Raw genomic sequence first — 26,241 nt, 5'->3', positions numbered from 1 at the left:
AAAAAAAATAAAAAACATGTAATACGTAGTTTATTGTAAAATAAATATATAAAAAAAATAATAATACATACATAACTTAGCATTTAAAAAAACGTACAAATTCACTGAAAAAACCATAGGTTTCACACACGTTATAGTTGGGAATTAGCATTTAAAAAACCTTGCAAATTCACTTAAAAAAACCATAGGTTTCACACATGTTATAGTTAGGTGGATATTTCACTCGTAAAAAAACAATGAAATTCCCCCGTTATAGTTAATTCAGATAACTATAACTCGCGCGACCGCCACGCTATCACAAGGATGATGTCATCAGTGATGTCAAGAGTGATGCAACTGACCATGTCATGAGTGATGTAATATATATATATACATATAAAGAGAGAGAGAGAGAGAGAGAGCTATAGATAGATAGATAGATATAGATATAGATATATATAGATAATGATAGAGAATCGTGGTTAGTTCTAAAGTTTAGGTAGAAAGCAGCTCCTGTATGTTATGTTATGTTATATGAATTTTATTTTGCTCATGGATACTCAACAGAGTGTCCCGGCGCGTACTTGGGAAAAGGAGACATAAACCAGGATGGCTGCTAAAAGAGAAGAGTTTTTAACTTTTTTTTAAAAAAATGGCAGGATCTTGAATGCAGTGCAGCGCAAAGGGTAAAGGATTCCAAGCCAGAGCAGCTTTCCGCACCAAGGATCTCCCACCGAGCCTTTGGCGTTTGAACCTGGGGGTCTGCATCAGAAGTTGGGAAAAAGACCGCCGCTGTCTCGCTGGATTGTAAAAAGCAAATCTCTTCTGTAAATAGAAAGGACCCGAACAATGAAGAGCCCTATGGGCAATAGCCAAAGTCTTAAATGTAATTTGTGACTCGACCAGGAGCCAGTGTAAGGAGCGTAAATGAGCTCGCACACTACACCTGTTAGACAACCCCAGAAGCAGTCTAGCAGCCGAATTTTGGACAACCTGTAATTTATTCAATGTATAGAGCACCCTACAACACCAGCGGCACTCTAGATCTACTCACCTCAAATGTCTGCTTTTCTATGAAAGTCTTTAAGCGTAGTATTAGGACAGTGCCATCCACTCCGAGATAGAAAGGGACAAAGACTTTTACCATCTCTGCAGCAAAGTCTTTAGCATAGGACTAGCACTATGTATATATATATTCACTTAAAAAACCATAGGTTTCACACATGTTATAGTTAGCTGTACATTTCACTCGTAAAAAACCAATGAAATTCCACGTTATAGTTAGATCAGGTAACTATAACTTGCGCACCCGCAATCCACTGCTGATGACGTCACATAGTACATCACTCATGACATGGTCAGTGACATCACTCATGACATCAATGAAGACATCTGAAATTACACATTGTGGATTGCGGTCGCGCAAGTTATAGTTACCTGATCTAACTATAACGTGGAATTTCATTGTTTTTTTATGAGTGAAATGTACAGCAAACTATAACATGTGTGAAACCTATGGTTTTTTAAGTGAATTTGCAAGGTTTTGTAAATGATAATTCCTAACTATAACGTGTGTGAAACCTATGGTTTTTTCAGTGAATTTGTACGTTTTTTTAAATGCTAAGTTATGTATTTATTTTTTATTTTTTTTCTGGTTTTTCACTATGCGCACACCCTGCGCGCACGGTGCGCTTTGCGCACCGTGCGCGCACTGTGGGCGCTCGGTGCGCTTCGCGCACCGAGCTCCCACGTTGCGCAGTCCATGCCGTGCGCGCCTCGCCTTTTTTTACGCAGTAACATTTGTTTTTTTCTCCCTTGTGGGTCCTTTAATTTATTTAATAAATGTGATTGTTACTTCTTTATTTTATTTTTTTTATTTTTTTTACCGTGCGCGTACCCCGCGATTTTTTTTTAAAATTATTAAATTTATTTTTCGTACATTTGGGTCCTTCTTGGACCCCCTGACAAACACTAGGGGGTCTGCAACTCTCTACGTTGCCCCCGTTTCACGTTCCCCTCCTTTGTTTCTCAGTGCGAGAGACAGAAAATGGCGGCCGACACTTCCTGATTTCGACCGATTCGAATGTTTACAGTCATGTAACCACCAATCAGAATTGAGCTCGCGCACGGCACCGTACGCGTACGGTAAGCTTACGGTAAGCGCACGGAGCGCGCTTACAGATATATATATATTGATTTAAATGCTATTTTCTCAGGACCTACTGAACAGATTTACACCAGACCTACAAAAGGCACATCCTTGACCTGAGGACTACCTCTCTGCCAAATTTCAAGTAATTCTGTTCAGCTGTTCGGGCTGTAGCTGTGTCTAAAGGTCCTATGGAAAAATGCATGGGGAAAACGCGTTTTGGGACCCCCCTTTTTTCTCAGCCCCCGCTTGACGAATCCCCCGAGACTTTCAGGGTAGGAGCGGAGCGTAGCGCCCCATTAGTTTTGAAAATTTCGCGAGAATTCGTCGACCGGCGCCAAAGTTAATCCAAATAGAATGTTGCGGATTTCCTATGGAAACACGGTCCTAACTATAACTATCTACTGGCGACCGCCAGTAGATAATATATATATATATATATATATATATATATATATATATATATATATCTACAATTTCAAGAAGCAGAAGTAAAGACGTTCATGTAGTGTGGTGTGTTCAAAAGATTAACTCAATATGCCTCAAACATTTTCTTCAACTAGTATGGGCTTTCACAGACGGCTTGGATTAAATGAAATTCTATATTTGGAAAAATATTCTACCGACTTTTATGTTACTCAGGAACAACTGCAGACAACTCCAGCAGTTCTACTGAAAATGTACATCAATCCAGTATTCACACGTGTAAAATTTAAGCATGCATAATTCTCACCCCCTTGGAAACTATGTATATACAAGTGAGACATAAATGTGCATTTGCAAATTAAATTAGTTTTTCTTCTACAGGGATTTATTTTTCTCTGTGAAGAAATCCTTTTTTTACACCTCTAAACATTTTTGTCAGTCTGGAAAGTCGCTTGTTCATGCTTTTTACCAGCACCATCTTTTGTATGTATACATAAAAGCGAAGCTGCCTGCAAAGAAAATGTTCTAGTATTCATACTAATGAGTTTGCTGTTGGTTGCCTACATCTACAGGGTCCTGATTTAAGAGTTTCTTTCTGAGGCATTTTTGGAAGTGAATATCCATCATAGGTTCAGATTTTCTGCAGTTCTTAATTTAATTTCCATAATGTCAAATTAAAATCAAATCTGATGAGGTCAGGATTTTTGCAAGCCTAGGTTCAAATTAGTATAATTATTTATGCAAAACTTTTTCTGAATGTGGATTGTTTCCCAGAGGTTATTGCTGTAGTTTTGCTTCTGGCATGTTACTCTTGTGCATGGTGTATTATTTTGTCTACTCCCAACCAAAACCCAGATAGCTGGGTATTCATTGCCAACATTCCTAAATAAGGAAATCTAAATGGATTCCAATCCTAAAGTATGCTATTTACTCGCTTCCTATCCCAAAAAGTAAACCAGATGTTTGCTCCTCAGTCTTTTTCCCCTGTGTTTCTTAAATTCATCAGATGTTAACCTCATAGTCAGTGATTTTAACAAGCCATTTAACAGACTTGTTGACCACAAGTAATTTATGGCGAGGCAGCATACTAATATTTTTTTTTATGTAAGTATATTCATGAACTGTCTTGAGTTGTGGAGCAATTGTATGTGCAGTGTATGCAACTCACCTTATTCTTTGGGTTGCATTTAGATTTCTTATTTCTTTTCATGTATTTGTGGAGAATACCTGTACAATAGTCTTTAAAAGTCTAAAAACAATTAAATAAAAAAATAGATATACAATACTGGATTTCGAATCAGACAGGGAAAATATATTGTATATCAGGACATCAATGGAGAATTTCTTTTCCATTTTATTTTGATATTTTTCAAGATTATTTTGTTTGCACGACTAATGCAGATAGCTTGTGGGGCATAACTGTACTTCACTTATACATTCTTTTTATTGTGTATATTTTAAATTTCTTTAATTAGTTGTGTGTTTATTGGTGTCTTAGTCAACTCACAATGCTGCAGGATTAGAAGGCCAGGTTGTTCAAAACTTAACACAAGTTTAAGGTAACATGCAAAATAAAAAAACGTTCTTTCATACTATATGCTTAAAGGATTAATTGCAAATACATTCTTTATTCTAATTCTGAAGTACATCTTGAGTTCATTTTAAGTTGTGTGAAAAAATGTGAAAAATTGTGGTGCTCAATCTTTCACAAAATTGTCTCTGTTAAATAGCACTCAATTTACGGTCAGCAAGTTGTATTGAAATCCTGGTCCAAAAGTATTTCCTTTTACTAAGCTCAAATACTGATTGTATGTAATTTACATTTTTGTATGACATTAATGCTATGTTTTAAATTACGTTTGTGACTTAAATGTATTTCTTATTTGGCCTAACGTTTTGCAGTTTGGATACTACACAAAAGTCACTTGTGCGTGAACCTAAATAAAAAAATAATGATAATATTTGAGATGTGTACACAGGTGCCTCACATTCTTTCTGTCACAGAGAGCAAAGGACGCTAGATTGCCTTCTCCAGGACTTGACCCCATGCTGAGCAGTTTACACAAAGGTTACAGCTGTTGATTTTGCCAATTTCATTTTATCAGTAGCTCCTCACCTGGCTGCCGAAAAGGAACAAAGATAGACACGGATGAAACATTGCATCACACATTATAAATTGAATAAGAATTGTGTAACAATTATAAGAAAATTATTCAAATATATTGGACCTGATTGTCAAGTGTAACATCAAGTTCTGAGTTCACAAATGTAACCTTAGAGGGATGGTCTCACATGTCTTGTAAACCAATATGATGTAAAATAAACTTTGAGCAAATTTCTGCCCGGGGGTTAAAGCACTATGTACCGTTTTTTGTTCTTCTTTTTTTCTCTTTGCGAAACATCCCCCATGGAGAGACCCCTGTGCTACAACTCCACCGATTTTGGTTGGCATTCCACCCTCTTTCCTCTCCGGGAAGAGATTTACTCCTACTCTTATGCAGAGTAGATCTCAGACTTTCCTAGGGTGATAAACATTTTTTTACATTTTTATGTAGGGCAAACTGGACATGAAGGTATTGGAGCGCTTTACATGAGCACCGCATGCATTGCACAAGGTCACATTGAATCGCAAGGAATCGCAACATGGTTTCTGAATACACGCAAACATATACGTTTGTGTGTGCCCCCACACTTCCAGTCCTTGAATGTCCAATCACAGGAATAGATGTACTCACATGCAAACCTCTGAATGAATGACTACTTTCTTTTACAAGTACAAATCCAACGTTTCCAAATTACAAAAGTGAAAGCAAAATATGTATGTGCAAATGGCGCCCTCTAGCTCTATGTACTATAGTACAATTTTTGCCGGTACACCACTGGTTGGTGGCACCAGTTGAATCTAAAAGCATAAAATAAAGCACCATTGCCAGGGGCAAGGAAGGGTAAAACAGCTCCCCCTAGCGTACAAAGAACGTAGCACTTGCACTGCTCAAGGGAAGGTGTTATTTGACATTGTGCACTTCACTGAGGTGACAGTCTTCACCATACAAAATGCACATATTATTGTAAATGTGTAAGGGAACATCTTGATCAGTGAACCTCCTCAAAGATGAAAACAGGAGGTGTGGCTACCGAAGCACATATGCAAATTTGTATACATTTCCCGTGTGCCTTATACTGCACACAGGCTCATCAAACCCCAGCCCCCCTTCCTCATACCCTCTTAGATCCTTCTCTCATACTCTGTGTGAGTAGTCACGTTTGGTGCAGTCGACATTTGCTCTTATTACTTCTTGGTGTGAATACAGATAGTATGCCTTTCAAGAAACATAGAAATTAGAGTAATGCTTGTAAAATACTCAGGGGCATATGTACAAGAAACTGGCAAGCGCGGTGTTACGCCAAAATTAGTAACGCTGCACTCCATCAGTTTCAAAACGCAGGGACACGCCGTATTTACCCCTTCGTTTCCACTAGCGCTGGTGCTAAAGAAGCTGCCCAGCACCAGCGCAGGGACCCTTGCTTAATGTTGCAAGGGGGCCTGCGCTGCAGGGTTGATTGTTTATGTGCAGAAAGGGACACCTTCCTGCACATAAACAATCTTTACAGGTGATTTGCTGTTTCTAGGTGTGCTGCAGAATGCAGCCCTCATACAAGGAGCAAAATATGAGAAGAAATAAAACATTTCTCCTTGTATCGCCTGCTTAAGACCAAGTATTTCTTGGCAATATTTTTGGTGCTACCCCATACCTTGTAAATATGGCGCAGCGATAAAAAGCAATGGGTTTGTATACCCATTGCACACCCCTTTCACGCTAAGTGCCCCGTGAATAAGGGCATTATTTACATGGCGGGTTAAGCCACGTGCTTAACGCCTCCCTATAAATAAGGCAAAGGACTTAATGCCTCCAGAATGTCAGAAAAAGTGACATTCTGGTGGCGGTAACTCCTTGTAAACATGCCCCTCTGTGTTAACGATACATTCATGAAAGATTGGAGCAAAAATAACCGAAGAGTAATGCAGTGTGCAGTAGCTAATGAAGAATATTGTTAGAGGACTAGAAAATCAGTCTTGCAAGATTTGGATTACTCAGTAGTTACTTCATTATTTTTACACTATTTTATAGCCTAAATATACAATGATCACTGCAGAAAGGCAGTATACAAAGTGTTAGATAAAGTGGATAACTCCAAATGGAATTAAATCATAAGAAAAACTATATTAGCATTGTACTATTTTTTATACGTCACATGATATCTACATATATTTTCATTAGTATGCTGTCATTATAGTATGCTAAATTAGAGATCTATCAAACTTAGCATGACAGGATGTTTGCAGGCATTTGGAGTCTTTTTAAAGAGAAGTTGTAGTCATTTCATTATTATATGACTGCAAGATACATGACCTTTCTTGTGAATACTGAAATGTCTGTTTGCATGAAACCCTTATTACATGGCTAAGTGGCTATCCAGTGCATTAGATAGTTTAGGGGTATTGGGAAATTTACAAACTGGATTTTTTGGTGAGACACATTGGGGAAGCAGTTTTGGTGGCCACTCTCGATGAACTTGGGTTCCCAAGTGACCAGGGTGACTGGCGGATCTGATGCTATTTCACCTCTCTCCTGCATTTCAAATGATCCAGCAAGTTATCCTGATCCCCACTTAGAAAAATTAGGTTTGGGCGAGCTTGTCTTTAATTGTTTCAGGCAGGGCTTAATTTGCGAAAAAACAAGTGCCAGGGCTCTCGTCGGGAGGCCGCTGCAGCTTGCACCACACACTGCCCCTGCCATGCTGTCAATGACAGAACCAACACAACCACTAACCATCACACTCCTACAAGTGTGGCAATTAGGACTATTTCAGGCCCCCAAAGCTATAAGAAAAGTTTGGGTGGCAGGCAATAGTGATTTTTAATATGTGTTGAATTAATAATCAACTGTTTTTGTCATCACTTCTAAATTAGCCAGATAGTGCCACCTTGTGGCAGACTGTCCTAAGCGCTAGTGCTGACAATTAAGTGCCCGTGACGAGCACTGGAAACCACTGGCTCAAATTAAGCACTGGTTTCAGGTCTTTTTTCAATGTCCAGAAACAATCTGTGACACTCTCCCTATTGCAGTGAGTGAATAACAGTTTTGTTGTGGCTTACCACTGGGGTCAGCACATTCCCCAATATTATTTAACAACTGTGCCCAGCCACTGGGGAGCTGATATAGTCCTTTGGCTTCATGGCACCCTCCTACAAAAATTGTACTGTCATCCATGGCTAGTTGAGTAGGAATTATCTAAAGCTGAATGATGACAAGGCTGAAATTACAATCATTGGAGCTGCTTTCTAGGCTTGTAGTAATTTTAATTACGCCGGAGTAATCCAAGTAATTGTATTTATTTCATGTTACTCTTTGATGTGAATTAATAATAATATCATGATTACACCCACTCACACAATTAAGAGTAATTGGGGGGGGGGGGGATCCTACCACAATATCACATTTAGTTAGCACGAGCGGCTGCTCGGGCTGCGTTTATATTCTCTTACATTTAGCGCTATTTTCTTAGCACAAAATGTATCCTGGGTGCAAAGGTCCATTTCACGCTAAGAAAATAGTTCTAAATGTAGGTTTATGTTTCTTGTATTTATTCTTTACTTTAAGTACTCTATTTATCTAGTTTGGATCAAGCCCAATAGGCAACAAGAGTGCTTTGGATCGCATGTGTAAGAACAATCCACTGTGGCACATAATCCTGTGTTTTCATGTATTCCGCCTGATTACACCAGACAGAATTAAGCAAGTTACGCCCACTCCTAGCAATTTCTTTGTCTGGACTAAGAGGCTTTGGTCTTAGGGTCTGGAAAATCAAAGCCAAAAAAACCAATGCATCTGGTTTCATCAACAACTGAAGGTTGACTCGTCGGTTCAGAGAAAACTTGACCTCCTGTTAGATGATGCTACAAATGTTAAAATAGTTTCTTTGATTCGTCCCTCTCCAGGAACAGGTCTGACTTGTAAGGGGCCAAGGTCATGTCCTATCTGGACTATGAAACTGCTGCTGTCTTGGAGTCCCAGAAACCGTCACAGAGAAGCCACAGAGACTGCAGAACATGACAGGTTGTGTCCACCGTGCAGTGGTTAATTTGTTAAAAAAAATAAGTGTCGGGGCACTCGTCAGGAGGCAGCTTGCGCCAGCCCATTTTTTTGATAGTGCCGCCAAAAACAGAAACAACTGCTAACCATGAAATGAGGGGGGTGAGGGTATGGCACAATGGCCAGAGCTGCCGACTTCAGAGCTGGGGAACCAGATTCGAGTCTCAGGTTGGCTCATGATCCCCAATCAATTAATCATCTGTCCCTACTAAAAATGTGTATGTTCTTATCTGGTGCTCATGAAACTCTTCCACTGGTGTTGATGATTAAGTGCTGGTGTTGAGCAGCGAAAACCCCCGCTGAAATTAAGCACTGCAGCTGCACCCTTCACTGGCTGCTGATAAAGCCGAATATGCGACTTCCAATGTTCTGCTTTGTGCAGCAGGAGTGCCACAGAACTCAAAACGAGACTGATGGGTCTTTTTTATAGATTGGTCCGTGCCTTCCCTCTCTATAGTCGTTGTAAGCGGCACTGGATCCAGATGGATTACTCTCTACTCTGACAGGGTGAAGTATTCGAGTAGAAAATGGATCCTGTCTATCTTTCAGGGTACATAAGATCCTTTAGTGCTCAGATACTACAGAGATGGTCCAGTCTTTATTGCTGACCTTGACTCCTTCGGATTGCGATTCTTAGGATCAGCATCTTGCAGTCTGCTGAAGGTTCCTGACTTCAAGAGAGCTTGCTGTAGAAGCAGAGATGCTGTGTTCCTTGCCCTTACGTTTGGACTGCCCTCCAGCTCGGCCTTCATCAGATGCCATGGCCGTTCTCTTCCAGACAGCTTTGAAGACACATCTTTTCTTAGTGGGACAGTCAGCCTGCCCTTTTGATGTTTCTGTTTCATTTTTTTTTGTTAGTGATATTTTGACTTGTGTTCATTTGCATGTGCTGACCTAGCGCCATGATGCAGTTTTCGTTGGAAGCTGAACGCTAGACCTAAATAAATTAGTAATTGGAAATTCGAAACTTTATATAGCTTACATAGGTTTTCTTATTCCAGCCTCGCATACATTAAGCGTAATGGAGATGAGGCACAAACAAATCAGGTTATTTGCAGGAGATCACACAGTTTGTCGGTTGGGAAAAATTGAATCTAGTGTTTTCACAAACTGATAAGGTAATTCGACAGCCTTCGCTGCAAAATCCGGTCCCTCTCTCCAGTCACAGGGACGATTCTCGACAAGGCGGACACACAGTTTCATCTCTAGTGAAGCAATACAATAACTCACCTGTGATTACAGCTTTTAAATCCATAACGCATTCTGCATGTGGTATTGCATACGTATCCACAACATTTTTAATGTGACTAATACAGATAATATAAAATGTATATAACAAGTCATATAGGTTAATTACATTTTGCTTCTAAGAGCAATGATAACCGATGACACTATTTCGTTTGAAGTGCTATATAAATGCAACCTTAGTGTTAATACTATAATATTAATATTTATAATAATTAAAATAATAATAGTGTATCTTATTGTGCTAGAGGTAAAAAAAGGTTATCAGCGTTTTCGGGGAAAATGCATACAGCGCTTGTGGTTACTTCATAGCGCTAATCCTAGTTAAGGAAAGAGATTAGCGTCATTTCGTCAATTCGCCAAATTGAAGATTAGTGTTAAAGGTTTGGCAGTTCAAATCCTTTAGACATGGACAAAACCATCCATTCTTTGGAGGGAAAACATCATTACGAATTGTAATTGGGTAATGGGGATAGCCACAGAACTCTTTCACAGGTTAGGAAATAAAATGCCGTGATCAATACAAAATAATTATTGTCAGGGTTAAGGGTGAAAACACTTCGAAGAACTCATGCACAGTCTGACACGGAACCCGCCTTGTTTTCACACCACGTTGGTCTTTCAAAACAGCCGTGTCCGGAGCAGAAATACGGCTGCGTCGGTGATTTATACTAGTACAGGTCTCTTCATTGACATGTAAAAAGATATGAATGTTCCGTGTTTTATTTCGTTTCGTTTTGTTTTAAATTTAGTTAGCAACAGTTCAAGCATGTGTGATTTCGAATGCCTTTTGTGAGCGTGAAACTCATAAAAAGTTATTTTTCGTTATTGAAATGTGCGCTCACAAATACCTCAGGAAGTCTTAACTGAGAAATGACAACTGGTTACTACATTCATTGTTCTTTGTTGCCCCCAAGTGGATTTTTATGGAAATACATGCGAGTAACTAGAGTTTGTGGATTTTAAGGTTATTATTTAGTGAAGTTGAGTGATATTAATTGCCACATTTTCAGCACTGCTAACATTGTAAATGATTAACAATAATACTAAGAATATAAAGATAATTAAAATATGAGTTTGCCTATACAGTTAATCTAACTAGAATACAAATACAATGGTGTTTAATCTGTCTTTCAAGCTCCCTTAATTTTCCTTAAAGGCCTACATTGTATTTATTATTTTCTTTGAGTTCTGTATTGATCTAGTTTGGATCAATCCCCAATAGATAACTGAGTGCTTTGTATAAGAACAATCCACAGGGTCAAACAAACACTTCTGCTAATGTCCCTGCTTCCTTCTAGGCCCTCGTCTCTAGTGTTACAAAGGTTTACTCAAGGCGCTTAACTCATCTATACCTGTTTCTGTGTGCAGCCTTTTAAAAACATGTAGTTCCTGTTTCAAGCCTTACTGGGCAAGTACTATCACAACCGTAGCTATATATTTTCAGACATTGTCCGTGAGCCTTCAACCCAGTCATGCAATGTAACATTTAATTCAATATGCTTTTTGTGCACTAAACATTACACACGCCAATTCACAAAGGCATTTATGAGTACTGCAGTGAAGAAGTACTCCTGCTGAACTATTTCACATCCCTTTGAATGCATTTTTGAATTGGACCTAAAACATCTAAAATGGGAATGTTCCTATACAATTAGTGCACGGATTAAGGAATGGGCCCTCTTTGCCCGCTTACTCATAAGGAGTCCATATCACAGCAGGATACATTTAGCCTTTCCTTACTTCAAGCTGATACACTGAGTACCATTACATTTGGTGGTAATAATACCCGATGCAATTACTGTCATTTTAAGTTCTATTTACAAAACAGTTTATTGTAGAGATGAAGGGGCATCATGTCCCAGAGGTGGCTACCGGATATTAGGAGGCCATATTATGCCTGGCGTGGCCATCACATCTCTAGGTGTTAACTAAGGTTCAAAGAGGCACAATTTTATGCACACCAGCGAGTCAGCAAGTTGGCCCTGTGAGATAAGTACCTGTTGCAGACAATCTGAGTGACGTTTGCAGTTTGCTGACTCCCTTTATCTTCTGGTGGAGCTTCACCAGAAACAACCAGATAGAGCTGTAAGACCAACAATCATATTGTCTAAGAAAAAGTTGTTATTACTTAAATGTTAAAAACAATTACTTCATATCGAAGAAACCAAGAAAAGAGAAAAGGTAACCTCCCATCCATTCCGTTCTCTCAGAACCATGCAACAAAAGTGTGCAGAAATTAAAATCACATGTGAAGATACAGGGCATATAAACCGGCATGTCATCACTGAGGAGAGACACAGGTAGCTTAAGTGTAGAGGTTTGGGGTAAACAAATTAGGATATATGACCTTCAATAGATGATATGAAACATATGCTAACATGGTGAATGAAGTATATCATTGACCTACAAAATATTAAAGTTCTTCATTACTGAGAGATGCATTGTCTTTCTGAAATAGTTGAAAATAATGATTGCATTGGCAATTTAGAACATTGACTAACTGAAAAACTAAAAGAAAGCATTAATCTATGACAGGCATATGGAGCTCACACAATATTTAATGCTTACGCCATAAAATCTGGGAAAATCAGTTTTGAGGTGGTATCAATATGATTTCCCAATATTGTCCTCCACCGGAAGTGTCTTACTGCAGTTCTGCAGCAAGTGATATTAGTGCAATATTGCAGATCCCAAATACTATCAATGGAAGTCATACTGCCAATGAAGTCATACCCACCCTTATCCTATCTCTATCAAAGTACCTGGGAGAAGAGGTCCCTGCGGGGCTTTGACCTATGTCAATGCCTGTGTGTGCTCCCTCCATCCTTATGCTCAGAGCCATGTGCTATCTCATTGGATATGAGAATGGTTCTGTATAAGCTTTTTAGTTAGCTGGGAGCAGCATCACATCAGGATTGCAGGAACAAGTTTTAGTGTTGTATGAGGCATGCTAGAGGCACACAAAATAGTTTCCTTACCTTAAAGTCAAAAGCAGAGGCTAGGTGCAGGCCATGTTTATTACAATATCAAATGGTGCGGTGGGCTGTTTCAGTGAGTGTCTGTAAACCATGAGGGCACCTCTAGGAGAGCTTTCAGGTTATACCTCACTAGCAACAAACACTTAATCCACAGACAGGTAAGAAAATAGAAGAAACACACAGGCAGCTCATCACATTATCCAAAGGCAAGTACTATACCAGCACCATCAATAAAGTTGCCAACACACGCAGACCGCTTTTCAAGATAATCAGGCACTACATCTTTCCTTTGCCTGACTCTCTTACCCCACACTCCAGAGAAAAGTGCAGTACCTTCTGTTGGACTTGGCCCTTTCTGCAAGGTCATCCCCAGACGTTTTTCCTCCACACTCCTGATTTCTGAACCCATGTTTGTTGGCCTTTTGAGTCTGTGCCCTTTACCACTGTTAAGCAGTGGCCATGGTGGTACTGTCTGCCTACTGGAAAGCATCTGTGAGAAATTCAGGGTTAGGTGCCGCACAGATGTGGTCCACAGATGAGGAGAATGATTCCCCGTGGGTCAGGCCAGTGGCTCAGAAGAGTGTAGACAGAGGGATCCAACTGAGTTCAGGGAGGCATAGAACTCACAAGGACACGTGCATAACAGGGCCTTCATCCATGTTCTATCACCAAAGCAGGGAAACCCATCAGGGTCCTGATTAGTCTACCCTGGCTTTTTGCTGGAGGGGTTATGTTGGACTTGGTCCTTTCTGCAGGGTCATCCCCAAACATTTTGCCTTCATCTCCTCTTTTTCTGAACCCATTCGGAGTAAAACAAACCTCCTCAAATGGACAATTGTTTTTTTGTGTGTGCAAGTGTTGGAAAACGAGGCAGCATCTGTGAGGCCTGCACAAATAACATGACTACATTTGTCCTTCACTGGGAACCAAACACCCAATTGTAGTGCCTGACTCTCCGAGGGTAGCGTTGCAGAGCAGTCTGAGGCTTACTCAAGGGAGGTGGTGTGGGCTAGCAATCGCCATTTGCAGGTGCACAAAAATAACACTCAATAATTGATTGTCCAGTCTGTACTTTGCTTTATAAAAGTAAGAGTACATTTATTAAACACACACACCACTCAATACTATGCACCAATTTACAAATATACATAAGCTGTTGGAATTACTTTGTGACATTGCATAACATCTCCACCCCTCCCGCAGGGGGGGTGGGGTCTAGTACCACCACTCCCATGTATGCACATCAACTTGCCCCCAATGCAGTTAGTTGAACATAACCTGGAGCGAGGGCCCTGCGCACTGGCACCATCCCAGTGGCGACCCACCCCATTACCTCAACAAGCATTAAAAAGGGGTAAACCTGCCTTGGTGACACATGACCCTGACTGAGCATCTCCTACTGACCATAAAGTATGCACCTCTATATCTTAAGGGCCAGCAGTCTGGGGTCTTCACCTAAGCGCAGCAGCAAGAATCCATGTTTACGCACACTTTAGAATGACAGTACTCATCACCTTGGTTGATCATTTGACTGCATTGCAATTACAGCCCCTAAGGGCAGCACAGATGAAATCACAGGATTGCGCATATACAGCCAGACCCCCTAGCAGGACTGTCTGACAACATAACCCCACTTGGCTTATGACATCTCCTTACACATGTGACTTACAGTCCCTTCAAAAGAAGTACTCCTGGCAACTACTTTTCTCCTTCTCACTTTAAAAGGAATCCCAGGTAAAAGCATGGGATTACGTAAATACAGCCAGACCCCCTAGCAGGAAGGTCCAGCAACATAACTCCATTTAGCTTAACATCACCTTACACGGGTACTTCACTTTACACATGTGACCTTCAGTCCACCTAGAAAGAAATAACCAATAGTAAATGCATTTCGGTGCAATTACACCACTTCACCTCCAGGGGATGCCCTTCTCCAGACATCCCCCAACTCAGCCCTTCACTCCGTGATGCACTTCATAGTACACCCTCAGCTGTAGAACATAAGTTCCAGCCTAGAAGGTGTTAAAGGCTGGCTGAGCCCTTGAGAGGTTATTCTTTCAGATGCCCCGTGAAACTTAGGGGTGGACTGTTCTTCTTTATGCTGGGGGAGACTGCGTGCTCCTGCAGCCCCCCTATACCCCTTTTCACACGTGAGGGTGACCCCCTCCTCTGGGGGCCACCAGGCACCAAAATGGCAGATTTCTTCATGCTGGGGGGGGGGAAGACTGGGCCTCTCCAGCAGCTCCCCAGCACCTTTTCACAAGTGAGGGTGACCCCCCCCTCCTCTGGGGGCCACAAAGCACCAAAACGGCAGATTACCAAATGCCCGGCGACGCATTATGGGGCGCTTCATGCTCCTCTTTACCAGTCCCCGCCACTGGGAACACTCTCTTCTGCCCTCTGGGACTCTGAGAGGGTAGATTCAGCAGTGTGCTGTCTTCACTGGCTCCCTGCGCCAGCCTTTTGCCAGGCTCTCCTTGTGGGACTCTGTTCTCCCTGCGCAGAGGCCCCTGCTTCTGTGAACCAGTCCTGGGCTCTTCTTCTGGTGCTGATAGGGTCCTGGGGGCAGTCAGGGGGTCTCTCCTTCCAACTGCCCATTGCACCAGGCTCCAGCACCTTCACCCTCAGCAGACCACACCCCAGAGAGCCCTTCTCTTCCTGTGCAAGCACTTTTTAAAAGTTGAGTAGGGGGCTGGCAGGAAGTCTCTGTTGGTCCTATCAAACAGCGACACATCACGTCCCTGCCCCTGCTCCCTCCTTCTTGTCCAGCCTCTGAGCTTGTTCAAAATGGTGCAGTCCAGGGTTTCTGGCCACATGTCTGAAGCCTCATCCCCCACGCTGCCTTCCCTCCTTGGTGCAGCCTGGTGCCTGGCACCCAGTGACAGCTGCTAATTGATGAGCCCGTAGCCCCTCCCATCTTCTCTTCGTGGAGAGGAGGCCCTAGCTTGTGGAAGAAAGGTTATCAATCCATCCAGCTGAGGTCAGCCCTCAGCCTGGGTCTGGTCCTGGCTGGCTCACAGAAATATGACAGTTCTGGATGACCCAAAAGCAGTACAAATATGACTTTGGACTCTGCAGAATACTTCTTTTCACCTCCAATACAATGGACTTTAGTGCATGTCTGGAAACTGTAGGCCTTGTGGAAGTTAATTTAACCATGGTCCCCACATTCCCTTAGGGAAATAATGAAGTGAGAACACAGTAAAACACACTGACTTTTCCTGGCATGTTTCTTTCCAGCGTATAAAGCCTATTCCATATCACTACCCAATACTGCATAAGTCCTGCCACACCATTCACTTTGTAGCTGCTCCTGGACTGCGCATGCTAGGAATCTCCGCTGCGCAGCCCATACACGTGTGCACACGCATGTACACATGTGTCTGCATGTAACCAGCCCGGTGTCCCTTACTCCAGCTGCTGCGCAGTGGCCTGGTCAAGCCAGGGGAACACCAGTAAAATCCCCATGCAGTCTCTTACATCCTGAGTTCACTGTGGGTGAGTCCCAACTTATGAGGCTCCCCCACAGTAAAAGCTCAACAATTAGGTGCTCAAAAAGCAAAAAATCCGGGCTGCCCATAGTGTCAGAACCACCTTCTAACACACGCCGCACCCAGCTGATTCCTACAGGGAAGAAGTAGCCACTCTACATGGGTACACTTCCCGTAGTCAGCGATAACTAGTTATAAGGGGTTCTGACCAGACCCCCCTTACTGACCAGTTATCCGCTTAGACCACCTACTCCTCCCATCCATGAAATCTCCACCCATGACAGGGATCCCAGACTACCCTAAGAACCCTTTGGGCTCTAGGTTAGATAGCTCTAGGTCACTCATGGTCTACATGGACTCAGCCTAACTATGCTCACCTTTGCCCTTGGGCATGCAACACTATGCCTACCACTTCTCCGGACATTGGTCCAGTGCCTCAGCACCGATGCGGTCTTCTGCGATAGGTCTAAATCCCATCCCCTGGGTCACTAGCTGGTCTCCCTTCCAGAGTTTGTTCCAACCAGTACACTCTCTCCGTTTGGTCCTTGCACCCCAAAGATGCAATCTCTCTGGACCCTCACCCTCAGCCTGCCGCTGAGGTCATTCTGCTGCCACCACCCTTTCAGGATGACTGTCTTCCCTAAAGAAAGCACAGCCACTTGTGCTTCCCCACACAGAAAAGCACCCTTTGGCCACTGGCCTGGCTCCCTGATAGGACCTCAGACCGGCCTCACCACCAAACTGGCAGTGCCAGGGAGGAACACTGAGGGTGCCTCATCAGACATCCTACAGCTCATTCCCCCCGTCAGTAGCCCCACCGGAAACTACCCCGGGAACCTAGACACTTCCTTGTTCTCCGCTGCGAGAACAGGGCCTATCTACCCTTCCCTCCGAGAGGTGCGCTCTCCTCCCGGAGTACCCTTAGAGAGCCTGTGGGTCCCGAGTTAGCTAGACCCAGGCCCACCTCTCATGGCTCTCCCCGGTCTCCCTGCAGCGCCTTGGGAGACCGCCCAGGGACCTACATGGTCCCTGGATGGCCTGCACCACCCCTTATGAAGAGCAGGGTCCCTTCACTTAAGATAGGCCCCACCTGCATTCAGGGTAGTACTACCACTCTCAGCCAGAGACCCTAAAGATCCTGGCTAGGCCTGCACCACCCCTTCGTGAAACACAGGGTCCCTTCACTTAAGATAGGCCCCACCTGTGTTCAGGGTGGTACTACCACTCTCAGCCAGGGACCCTAAAGATCCTGGCTAGGTCTGCACCACCCCTTCGCAAAACACAGGGTCCCTTCACTTAATATAGGCCCCACCTGTGTTCAGGGTGGTACTACCTGACAGAAGTCCACCTCCTGCCTCCAGCTAGGGAACACCCCCATGCTCCTGGTCCTTGGGTCCAAGTCCCACAGGGCCTACCTGACTGGTTACCGGCTAGGCATCGCCCCAGCCACCACTTCAGGTTCCCTCCACCAGCTCCTAGTCCTGGGGTTCAAGTCCCACCGGACCTATCGGACTGGTCACCGGCCACCCGACCCTGACACCTCAGGGTCCACTGCTAACCCTTTCCCTGGAAACTAGGGAGCACATAACCCCCACTCCGATCTCCACTGGGTCAGTTACCTAGCCCACCTAGGGTACCTAGGGGCTACCACCACACACCATCACTAAAGAACTACCCTCCTTGGGGGCCACCCACTAACAGCGGCCACCACTGGGTTGCTCACCTCTCCACCAGTTAACCTGGGGGACCTGCCGGACACTCAACTCTACCACACCCTCCTCCCACAGTGGGAAAAGTTTCTTGGGGTCCCCCACCATGGGAACACCTGGGGCGCTACTACACGGGGTAAAGAAACCTCCTGCCCCACCCTTCCAGTGGTTTTGGCCTGCGCCATTATCAAGAAACTTCCAGTGGGGGAAGGATATCTGGGGCCCCTCCTGTGGAAACCCTCCCTGCCCTTAAAAAGCGCGGGAACCTCCCAGGACCCCTACTTCTCCTGTCCCCCTTGAAGGTCAATCCACCCCTACACCCCCACCTGTGATGTAGGTATCAGTTGCTGTCCCTATCTCTTGAGGAGACACCCACCTCATGCAGGTGTAGTGTATGTAGTGTTAGGATTCAAAGGTGTACAATATGGCTTAGAACATTTGTATGCAATCATTTCCTGGAAAGCACCATCCCGCTAGCACATTATAATCAACATAGCGCGGTCATATCAATACAGCTTACATTTAAACCATAATAACTTCACATGACACATATGGGCGCGGGGCTTTCCTTTCCCATACATTTAGTTCACATAACCAAAACGTTGAACCTTTCTCAGAGCCTTGCGCTCTTCCATTTGCTCATTGCTGCATGGGTAATGTGTGGCAAAACTAGACTTATCAAATGCTATAAATGCACACCAGAATGGGATACTATGTTTCCCGCCGCTAGACACCAATGTTGGAAAACGAGGCAGCATCTGTGAGGCCTGCACAAATAACATGACTACATTTGTCCTTCACTGGGAACCAAACACCCAATTGTAGTGCCTGACTCTCAGAGGGTAGCGTTGCAGAGCAGTCTGAGGCTTACTCAAGGGAGGTGGTGTGGGCTAGTAATCGCCATTTGCAGGTGCACAAAAATAACTCTCAATAATTGATTGTCCAGTCTGTACTTTGCTTTATAAAAGTAAGAGTACATTTATTAAACACACACACCACTCAATACTATGCACCAATTTACAAATATACATAAGCTGTTGGAATTACTTTGTGACATTGCATAACATCTCCACCCCTTCCGCAGGGGGGGTGGGGTCTAGTACCACCACTCCCATTTATGCACATCAACTTGCCCCCAATGCAGTTAGTTGAACATAACCTGGAGCGAGGGCCCTGCGCACTGGCACCATCCCAGTGGCGACCCACCCCATTACCTCAACAAGCATTAAAAATGGGTAAACCTGCCTTGGTGACACATGACCCTAACTGAGCATCTCCTACTGACCATAAAGTATGCACCTCTATATCTTAAGGGCCAGCAGTATGGGGTCTTCACCTAAGCGCAGCAGCAAGAATCGATGTTTACGCACACTTTAGAATGACAGTACTCATCACCTTGGTTGATCATTTGAGTGCATTGCAATTACAGCCCCTAAGGGCATCACAGATTAAATCACAGGATTGCGCATATACAGCCAGACCCCCTAGCAGGACTGTCTGACAACATAACCCCACTTGGCTTATGACATCTCCTTACACATGTGACTTACAGTCCCTTCAAAAGAAGTACTCCTGGCAACTACTCTTCTCCTTCTCACTTTAAAAGGAATCCCAGGTAAAAGCATGGGATTACGTAAATACAGCCAGACCCCCTAGCAGGAAGGTCCATCAACATAACTCCATTTAGCTTAACATCACCTTACACGGGTATTTCACTTTACACATGTGACCTTCAGTCCACCTAGAAAGAAATAACCAATAGTAAATGCATTTCGGTACAATTACACCACTTCACCTCCAGGGGATGCCCTTCTCCAGACATCCCCCAACTCAGCCCTTCACTCCGTGATGCACTTCATAGTACACTCTCAGCTGTAGAACATAAGTTCCAGCCTAGAAGGTATTAAAGGCTGGCTGAGCCCTTGAGAGGTTATTCTTTCAGATGCCCCGTGAAACTTAGGGGTGGACTGTTCTTCTTTATGCTGGGGGAGACTGCGTGCTCCTGCAGCCCCCCTATACCCCTTTTCACACGTGAGGGTGACCCCCTCCTCTGGGGGCCACCAGGCACCAAAATGGCAGATTTCTTCGTGCTGGGGGGGGGAAAGACTGGGCCTCTCCAGAAGCTCCCAGCACCTTTTCACAAGTGAGGGTGACCCCCCTCCTCTGGGGGCCACAAAGCACCAAAACGGCAGATTTCCAAATGCCCGGCGACGCATTATGGGGCGCTTCATGATCCTCTTTACCAGTCCCCGCCACTGGGAACACTCTCCTCTGCCCTCTGGGACTCTGAGAGGGTAGATTCAGCAGTGTGCTGTCTTCACTGGCTCCCTGCGCCAGCCTTTTGCCAGGCTCTCCTTCTGGGACTCTGTTCTCCCTGCGCAGAGGCCCCTGCTTCTGTGCACCAGTCCTGGGCTCTTCTTCTGGTGCTGATAGGGTCCTGGGGCAGTCAGGGGGTCTCTCCTTCCAACTGCCCATTGCACCAGGCTCCAGCACCTTCACCCTCAGCAGACCACACCCCAGAGAGCCCTTCTCTTCCTGTGCAAGCACTTTTTAAAAGTTGAGTAGGGGGCTGGAAGGAAGTCTCTGTTGGTCCTATCAAACAGCGACACATCACGTCCCTGCCCCTGCTCCCTCCTTCTTGTCCAGCCTCTGAGCTTGTTCAAAATGGTGTCATCCGGGGTTTCTGGCCACATGTCTGAAGCCTCATCCCCCAAGCTGCCTTCCCTCCTTGGTGCGCCTGGTGCCTGGCACCCAGTGACAGCTGCTAATTGATGAGCCCGTAGCCCCTCCCATCTTCTCTTCGTGGAGAGGAGGCCCTAGCTTGTGGAAGAAAGGTTATCAATCCATCCAGCTGAGGTCAGCCCTCAGCCTGGGTCTGGTCCTGGCTGGCTCACAGAAATATGACAGTTCTGGATGACCCAAAAGCAGTACAAATATGACTTTGGACTCTGCAGAATACTTCTTTTCACCTTCAATACAATGGACTTTAGTGCATGCCTGAAAACTGTAGGCCTTGTAGAAGTTAATTTAACCATGGGCCCCACATTCCCTTAGGGAAATAATGAAGTGAGAACACAGTAAAACACACTGCCTTTCCCTGGCACGTTTCTTTCCAGCGTATAAAGCCTATTCCATATCACTACCCAATACTGCATAAGTCCTGCCACACCATTCACATTGTAGCTGCTCCTGGACTGCGCACGCTAGGAATCTCCCCTGCGCAGCCCGTACACGTGTGCACACGCATGTACACATGTGTCTGCATGTAACCAGCCCGGTGTCCCTTACTCCAGCTGCTGCGCAGTGGCCTGGTCAAGCCAGGTGAACACCAGTAAAATCCCCATGCAGTCTCTTACATCCTGAGTTCACTGTGGGTGAGTCCCAACTTATGAGGCTCCCCCACAGTAAAAGCTCAACAATTAGGTGCTCAAAAAGCAAAAACTCCGGGCGGGCCATAGTGTCAGAACCACCTTCTAACAGCAAGGAGTCCTTTTTAAAAAATATTGTGTTTTAAGCACTAGTAATGGTAATGGTAATGGTATTATCACATTTCAAAATTGTCCGCTGCGTTTCTGGACGATCGTCTCATATAGGGCCATATGTAGGTAACCTAGAAATACCGATTCCTAAATACCGAATTTTACCGAATCGGTATTTAGAAATCGGTATTTCGTATGTACCTAATTTTTCGGTAACTTTTACCGATTCGGTAAAAATCGGTAAATGTTTACTGATTCTACAATACCGACCGGTGTTTCCGAACCGGTATTTACCAAATCGGTAAATACCGATTAGGTATTTATCGATTCGGTAAATACCGATCCGGAATTTACCGATTCGGTAATTCAAATGAACAGCAATTGAGGAATCAGCCAATCCTGTGCAAACCCCACCCCACCCAACCAGGAAGTGGCCACACCCAGGCAGGTGCACACAATCAGCAGACTCTGTAGAGGCTGTCCCAGTGCAGAGGAGAGCAACAGAGCCAGTGCCGGAACTTGCACAAGAAATCTGACACAATGGCCAGCCAGGACACAGAAAGAGATGGAGGGGAAAGGAAGAGGAAACTCAAATTCAGTCCAAAGGAACTGCAGGTACTTGTGGAGGAGGTGGTGAAGCAGCACAATAAGCTTTTTGGAAAGCTGTCCCTGCAAGTGGCAGAATCAGAGAAAAGAAGGATCTGGCTTGGAATCCAGGCGCAGGTAAATGCTATAGGAGTGACCCCCCGGGACATTGATGTGCTGAAGAAGCGGTGGTACGACATCCGTATCATCACAAAGAGGAAGATGGCTCATCTGAAGAAACAGGCCAGCCAGACAGGAGGAGGAAGAAACAGGGCACCTGCCCTGACTGAACTTGAGGAGCTCGTGGAGTCCACGATTGAGCCCGAAAGTGGGATTGGGGATGCAGACAGCTCTGCCAGAGCTGCTACCAAACAAGGTAAGACGCATGCACAGCATTGTGCCCCCCCTTCCCCTATCCCAAATCCCCAATTGGGCAATGTGAATCCCACTCCAGTACAGGTGTTTGTGCATACCAGCAATGCATTATGGGAGATGTAGTCAGTGAAACCCCTATCATGACAAGAATCGCTTAGAACAACAAGGCATGTGACACACATCAGCGATAAGCAGGCATAAGACAATGAGATAGTGTTGCAGAAATGTATTATGATGTTAGCAATGCAGGGCTGCAGGTACACTGAGCTGATGTTGAATTTCTGTCCACAGGCGATACTTCGCGCAGGACTGCTCAGGAGAAGGGAGAGAGGGCACCCCGGAAGGACAGCACAGAGAAGGCCACCACGAGTGCTGGGCAGACAAAAGCACTAGGCCCTAGAGGCATTTTGCGATACAGCGCGCACAAAGGAATTTGTTTTATTTATTTAAATGTGTACTTACCTCCGTTCATCCATATTCCGGTGTTTACATTCCCCCACCCTGCCCCTCCCCCACCCCGCCTCACGGAACTCCCTCCACGGACCGCTACTGAGATTAACCATGATCACAATGAATCAGCACTTCAACCACCAAATTACATCATACCTGAAGTATGACAGGAGGAGAATGAGGGTGATTGATCAGACTCAGGTAGTAGTGTGCTAGCTAACTTACTTCAGAGCGAACCACCTGAGTTTGAGGATGAACACTACTTCTCTGACTACTAGGCCTGGACCACCAACTATAGAACTTTCTCTCTCTATCGCCGAACTGCTTTGATAACAACAAAAAAAAAATATAGCATGGGAACACTATTTTATTTTGTTTATTTGTTTTTGACTGACTAATGCAGCCCCACCATTTTAGACACATTTTATTGCTGGATTGTAGTTGCACCAGTGTGCAGTGAAGAAGCCTCCCCCATATCCCCTAAGGACATTGGAGAGACAAATTTGTGCCTGCCCTCATCCCCTAACTATCTATCCTTTCTTTATTTCCCTAGCTGGACTGCCCCCACATTATTTGATTCACAGGGCTGGGCAATGTCTTTTTTGTGAAACAATGGATCGGCAATGTACCACCATTACAGTGCTTGAATTAGAAGAGGTAATTGGCATGCATTGCATGTACCAAAGGTTGATATGTATTATGAATTATTATTGTTTGTGAGTGTTGATATGATTCATGTGGTAGCAGGCAGTGACACTGGGTGTTTGTTTAACTATGACTATTAAGCTTGATTGTGTTTGTGATGATTTACAATGTTGGTGGCCTAACGACGGGTGATCGTTTCTTTCCAGAAGGTGGTTTTTCCCTTCTCCTTTGACACCTAATGAGATTTGTTTGCCTTGTCCACACTGCTTTGCTTTCTGCTTCACAATCCTCAAAGGCCCGATCAGTCCCTTCAGCTAGAAAGCACAAGTCAGGGACTCAGTAGGTACGGAGTTGGACATGTTACTCGAGTCAGGAGGATGCTGGAAGGCCTGAAGGAGTGACAACTTCAATTGCCACCAAAAGAAGGAAGTTATCAACTTCACTGAAACCAGCCGATTTAATGATGAGTCTAGTGATGACTTTATAAGGCCTACCCAACTCTGTGAAGTGGTGGTGAGAGACGTGCGTTGATTTTATTTAATTTGGAAAATGCAATGGTGCAGATTGTGTGTGCTGGCTGTGTCAAATTTGAAACTATGTGGTGGTTGGGTGGGGGCCTGTTGTAAGTAACTGGAGACAGACATTTGGTGATCATCACATTATGCACATGCTGCTAGGCTACATAATACATATTATTATTATTATGACGATGAATTGATGATCATGAATATTGCGAGTTTGATTAGCCAGATACATGTGGCCACTTGTCTGTGATTGTTGGTTGTTGTAAAATTGCTCTCACCTAATTGATTGCACATCAGTCATAAAATGAATGATTGCAAAAAGGCCATTATTCTTCTCTCTTGCACTGCCTCTGAGTCTTCTTGGCGCACTCCTTATAAAGTTTACCTTCTTTTCTTCTCCTTTTTTCTACAATTTCATTTTTGTTTTACAATCCGCAGGCCTTCTCTTCTCCTGCTCAAATAGAGAAAAGCACCATAACATTCACGCTTACTTTTCCAGACCACATCAGCCAGGCACCCAAGATTGACAGTCAATCCAGGAAGAATGCAGATGCACCTCCCAATTTGGCAATACAGTATCATTTTTCTTATAATCATCATTTTTTAGAACTGTGTGTGTTGTTCACTTCACTCCTGCATAATTTGTAATGTATTTGCTATTTTTCAAACCTAGGTGACATAACATTTAAATATATAATAATGTAACATGGGTTTCTTTGGGGGCAGATGGATTATTTGATTTGCATTGTATTTATGTTTCCTGTACTCATTCCTTTGTTTCCTTTTCCTCTCACAGCAGAATGATGATGGTTGGCTGCTCATTGTCCAAATGAATATTGTCTTTTTGTATTGTCTTTGTCACACCTTTCCCGAAAAGCCCTTTCCCATCCATTCATCAAACCTCTAACCCTCATCCCCCGGGCTGTGTGATTTATTGGAATGTGAATCAATAATTTACACCATTAACTGATCACTCACTTGGCCTAGAAGATGTGGTGAAAGCAACACCAACTTAGTGAAGGATCTTCAGCTTTACTCCTATTAATGTAACAACAGTCCGCACTTGCCCCAGTTACCCACCCTCACATTAAAGTGATCGATATTTTAGATTTAGAAGAACATTATTATTCAGTATCCACATTATTCAGGTATTTTGTGTTGCGTTACGTAAACGCTTAACCAATAACCATGTCCACTCCAGACTTTATGTCCTCTTCAAGAACCACGATTCAAGTGTACATTTGTTTAATCTAAATACTAGCTCACCATTGCTTTGAAATGTTTAGTATTGTTTCTTGTTTGTTATTCACTATCAGGTATTATGTGTTGTGTAGTAATCTGGTCTCAAGTGTTTGTGCTATGATATAATAATAAGTAACACAATAACTCAGTTTTCTTTCAATTTAGTTGCCTGCAATGTATAATGCTTCTGATAAAAATCCTAACGTTGAAGTTCACCTAGGTGGGAGTGGAAGCTGACCTCTGATTCATGCACTGTTTTTAGTGTGCTAGCCTGCTTCTACTACCACCACCTTGGAACCTTGGGAAACCCTGCAGCCCTCGCTTCTTCTATTCAATAAGAGAACTATGGTTCATTGTCCTACCAAGTTGTTGTAGGCAAGGCAATGACACCCCCCAATTAGTGGTCAATATAGTTGCAGAATCTAGGAGAGTAGTAGAACAAGGGTACCATGTAGGCATGTTTTAAAAATAGGTCACGCTAAAAGGCATCAGTGAAAAGAAAAACACCCCCAAAAACCTAGATTTGTCCATAATAAAGAAACTTAAATATTTATTCATCAACCCAAATAAAAAACCAAACCCTTCGACCAATCTCCAACAACTGTCCCACCCCTCTCCCCAAACAAATGAATTTTCCCTGTCCCCAACCATTGTCCAGCAAAAACCTAAATGTCTATTGTCTCTGAAAAAGTCCAAACTGTTCAAACGAAACCCATATCCCAACTTCCACATCCTCACCCTTCCCACCTACAACAACAAAGAAGTCCCATCCACCAAAATAAAAGATAAAAAAAGGGTCAGAGAGA

Source organism: Triturus cristatus, chromosome 2_2 (assembly GCF_964204655.1).
Source record: "Triturus cristatus chromosome 2_2, aTriCri1.1, whole genome shotgun sequence".
Lineage (NCBI taxonomy): Eukaryota > Metazoa > Chordata > Amphibia > Caudata > Salamandridae > Triturus > Triturus cristatus.
Note: the sequence above shows the minus strand (reverse complement) of the source record.